Source organism: Babylonia areolata, chromosome 6, assembly GCF_041734735.1.
Source record: "Babylonia areolata isolate BAREFJ2019XMU chromosome 6, ASM4173473v1, whole genome shotgun sequence".
NCBI lineage: Eukaryota > Metazoa > Mollusca > Gastropoda > Neogastropoda > Buccinidae > Babylonia > Babylonia areolata.
The window spans coordinates 21691096-21696095 of NC_134881.1; the positions used below are offsets into that span (position 1 = coordinate 21691096).

Sequence of the window (5000 nt, forward strand, 5' to 3'; positions counted from 1 at the left end):
CTTGATTGGCTGCACTTTTTCTGAAAAGTTGTTCAGGGTGAACTTTGTTTTGAAATGAAAAATTGTGATCAAGTTTTTGTGTCATGCCTTTCTGAGTCGCAGGCCTATATACAGTTGGGACTCTGCTGCCTCTTTTTGGCAATGAAGATCTGGTCCGGGTACCAGTGGTGTGGCTGTGTAGAACCTCAGCGCTTCCTACTTGCACTGGGTCCGCAGGAGGTCCCTGGAGCTGCATGCTCAATAACTGAGGCTGGAGGGGTCCAGTCGGGAATGTTGCCACGTGCTGTAGTCTGAAGGAAATTGGAACAGGAGGGTCCTGTCGGAAATCTTAGCCGCTTAGAGGGACAAACCAAAAGAGTAGATTAAATTGATTGGATTATTGCCAATACTTGATGCCTAGATAATTTATTTCAAGATTTAGTTTTCTGAAAGAATGTGTGTGTGTGTGTGTGTGTGTGTGTGTGTGTGTGTGTGTGTGTGTGTGTGTGTGTGTAATGATTTGAAGTATTTGAAGTATTTGATATGATATTATTAAGTTTGAATTATAAAGAGGGAACGTTACAACAAGTTTTGTCTGTCTATTGGTGCGGGTGCGCCTTCTGAGTGAATGGCGTGATGCGTGACCGTGGAGTATGACACAGTCCAAATGTAACAAACTGGGCAGACCTGACCACTTCATCTCCTTCTTGTAGTTATGGTGAACTCCAGCAGCAAAGCCTTCACACTGTCCACATGCCTGCCACGGAACATTGCAGCCCGTGTCTTCCACAAGAACATCGTTCCTGAAATTAAACACATTAAACATTTTGTAACCTCTTATAAGGGAGTGTCATTGATTGAACGAATGTCGTTAGCGTAACAGAGCTCGGGTATTGCTATTATTACTATTACACCACATCACAACTTCCACGTTTGCCCATACATGTTGGTTGTAATGCTTTGCTGAAACATTGGCTCTGCACAGAGGTGGCACATGTTGAAATCTTGTCATGAAAGTGCTGGTGGCGGAGTACGTCAATGGTATCTTCCATGTGGTCATTGTAGAGGCATACCACGGCCTACTCCTCAGCTTAGCCAATGGTATCTTCTTGGATTCCTGCTTCCCTAAAAGATGTGTATCTTCAACTCGGGATAGGACTTTTTTTCAGAGGGACACCCCTTTTAACTACAGAAAGAGCTGTGATGATGTGTCTTACCCATTTCGTGCATAGACAGAGGGAAGTAACTGACGTGTCTCTGGTCCATCATTTTTTTTTTTCGAGTCACCTAATGTCCCACTTAAGATTTTACGATTTTAGTGCGTATTTGTCAGATCAACAGAAGATGGGCTTTGTGTTCTTCTGTAATTGGTGAAGGAGGACAAGTAAATATGTGTTCTCGCCCACAACTGTTGTCTTGTCAGTACCTGCGAGTTGCATGGCAGTGTGACGATGAGGTTGTCAGCATCAGTCTTTGCACTTTCTGCTGGGTATGGGCGCCTTGGGAAATCATTGCCTGAGACAGAGCGTTGATGAACAGTTGTTTTGTTGGTCGTGTTTTACAGGAAATCTTAATTTCTTGATGTCAAAAGCATGTCTCCTGTACACGTCTTCTGTGGGTCCAGCGATGCCAGCAGCATGCCTGTGATGGACTGCATCTCTTGTAGAGAGACCAGATTCATATCCGTCAAATGCGCGTTCAGCGTGTGGATGTGTTCTCGTTCTGACAGATGAAGACTTTGGCTTTACTGCTCTGTAATGTGCTCTCCTGGTATTAGTGACTGGGCTGGCAGGCCTGCATATACCTTTGGCAGATGAAAGTGACAGTTCCTGTGGCAAAAAGGGATTAATTTTTCCCCCAGAAAATGCTGTATATGAGATATCCACCGTTCAGAACAGCCACAACTTCATCACTACTCTCGACACTCTTCCTCATCACTTTCAACTTCTTCTGCAACAGGTTCTCCTTTGCTGTCAACATGCAACCAGCTTAAAAGTACACTTCTTTGAATCTGGAAGATGTCCAGTCAGCATGGAACCAGCTTAAAAGTACACTTCTTTAAATCTGGAAGATGTCCAGTCAGCATGGAACCAGCTTAAAAGTACACTTATTTAAATCTCGGAGATGTCCTGTCAACATGGAACCAGCTGAAAAGTACACTTCTTTAAATCTCGGAGATGTCCTGTCAACATGGAACCAGCTGAAAAGTACACTTCTTTAAATCTCGGAGATGTCCCGTCAACATGGAACCAGCTGAAAAGTACACTTCTTTAAATCTCGGAGATGTCCGGCTTGATTGACAATGGAAGGAAGAAGAGAGGCGAGTTAAAAAAACAAAAACAATGGAAGATTGTCGCACTGTCAAACTCTTGGGTACGTCCAGAAGATGCTGTTGCAAATAGCTGAAAGAGTAGCTGGGGATCTTCGCGTCCGCCTAGGAAGCGAGAGAATCTGGGCGCACTGGTTCAAATCACGTCACAGTCGCCAGTATTTTCTTCCCCTCCACTAAACCTTGAGTGGTGGTCTGGGCGCTAGTCATTCGAATGAGACGATCAATAACCGAGGTTCCGTGTGCAGCAAGCACTTAGCGCACTTAAAAGAACCCACGGCAACAAAAGGGTTGTTCCTGGCAAAATTTGGTAGAAAATTCCACTTCGATAAGAAACAACAAATGCATACAGGAAAAAAAAAAAAAGGTGGCGCTCTCAGTGTAGCGACGCGCTCTCCCTTGTTTGCTGCAGCCACACCTTGCACAGAATCTAGCACTGCTTTGTCCATGTCTGTCTTTTTTCATCTATCAAAAGGCTTTCTGATCTAAGTTGTTCTTTGTTTTGAATTGTTACTGTCAATTTATTGTTTAAAAAAAAAAGAAAAAAAAAGAAGAAAAAGGCACCATAAAAATTAATTGCTTTCAGATACTGTAGAAAAAGCTGTGACGCGGTGGTGGGGAGGGGAGGTAAGAATGAGGGGGTGATCGGGGGCGGGGTTACACAACGTGGCTCGAGTGTGTTCTGGTAATATGTATCGCGGGGTTATTTATGTGGGTAGATAGATGAATAGATACTACGATATATCGGACACAGCTTTTCCAAAATGGATGTTTTTGTGGTGGTTGTTGTTGTTGTTATTGTTTTGTTTTTTGTTGTTTTGATTTTCAGCGTTCGCCAGTACGCAGTGTTCTTGAATAAAAACACGCGCTCCATCCTTCGTTGACGTTCATGTGAATTTTAAAGAATTAAAAAAATAATATTATGGCAGTTTACACGAGTTTGGATCATTCAACCAGTTCTAACCCGAGGATTCTCAGTTTGAGCGAAAATCAGCAGCACCCATGGTTGTTAAAACACAGACAGACAGACAGACACACACACACACACACACACTGTCCCATCAATAAGTGTTCTTGCTGGCTCCTTGGAACCATATTCCTGACAGGAAAAATCTGAAGCCCATGCCCATCCTTTAGAATTAGTGGAGTTGCTCGTGTGTGTGTGTGTGTGTGTGTGTGTGTGTGTGTGTGTGTGTGTGTGTGTGTGTGTGTGTGTGTGTGTGTGTGTGTGTGTGTGTGTCGTGGGGGGAAGGGGATGGGGCTAGAGGGGATGGGGGGTGGGGGTCGGTGGGTGTCACAGGAACGTTTCTCTTCAGCTGGCGGTCGGACGGGAGCAAGAGGCAAGCCCGACGAACGGTCCTCTGTTGAGCCATAGACACTAATGGAGTGCCTAGAGGTAACGCGTCCGCCTAGGAAGCGAGAGAATCTGAGCGCGCTGGTTCGAATCACGGCTCAGCCGCCGATATATTCTCCTCCTCCACTAGACCTTGAGTGGAGGTCTGGACGCTAGTCATTCGGATGAGACGATAAACTGAGGTCCCGTGTGCAGCATGCACTTAGCGCTGTAGTGTAGCGTCGCGCTCTCCCTGGGGAGAGCAGCCCGAATTTCACACAGAGAAATCTGTTGTGAAAAAAGGAAATACAAATACAAGTATAACAAGAGAGGCAAGGCCTTCAAGACTCACTTGTGACTGAGAGTAAAACACACAAGCTTTTTATGTATTGAGTATAATTTCAAAATGTAATGTTTAAGATGAGAAAGATCAGTTTAAAGCAAACTAACTCCCCTAGCATTAATTAGAGTAATTTCCCTTTTTTACCATCAGCACCAAAACGTTTGCAAAATAAATAAAACTTCCATGCTTAGCAAAAGAAGTTCCTGTTTGAACAAAAAATGATAATAATGACTGCTCTTGTTGTTGGGTCAGAATATCAGATCAAAGTGCCAAGTTTAGAGAATACAAAAAATATAAATATAACAGTAAATGCAGTTTGCATATAATTAGGCTTCATTGTTTATCTTCGTCACTGTTATCTTCGTCAAACAAAAATGTGTGTTGCAAGTAATATTTATGCATGTACTTATGTATTTCTATGTTGTTGTTTTTTTTATACATGTTTCGAAAATTTCTTTTGAAAACATTATTTTTTGTATTGCGTGTTTTTTGTGTGTTTTTTTATCGAAATTTTATTTCATTATTTTTTTTAAACATATTTTTTCTATCCTTTTTAAGAGGACAGGGTGAAATTATGCCAAATGTGTATATTATCTTTTTTTTTCCTCATTAAAGATCGTTCTTTCATTGATTAATTAATCAGTGCATCCATTCCCCATACCAACAAGGACATTGTCATGTCATATTGCCTTTTGTCGGTCAGCTCTTCTTCGTTGCTATACAAAAATGTCAAGTCAAACGACCGCTGTGTCATTTCAGACAACGTGACATGCTGTCACCCACTCACTCTTAGGCGTTATGACAAGCTGTCAGCGAGTTGATAGACTGGGGTAAAGAAGGAAACCTGTCACCTTTTTTTTTCAGTTGAGTATTTTTGTACAGAGCTGTTACCTTGTCTCTGCACAAGATTCAACGCGATATGAATTGTTGTTGTTGTTGTTGCTGTTGTCGTTACAGCGCTGTTACTTAATTCTAATTGAGATCATGGATGAGTTTGTCAATGACACCTAACTTGC

General features: G+C 42.5%; 1 protein-coding gene across 6 annotated transcripts in view; it reads left to right on the plus strand.

Annotated features, from left to right (window-relative positions):
- LOC143282830 (beta-1,4-N-acetylgalactosaminyltransferase bre-4-like) overlaps window positions 1-5000 on the plus strand; it is a 45704-nt gene that overhangs the window by 17484 nt on the left and 23220 nt on the right. The gene's annotated exons all lie outside the window — the stretch shown is intronic.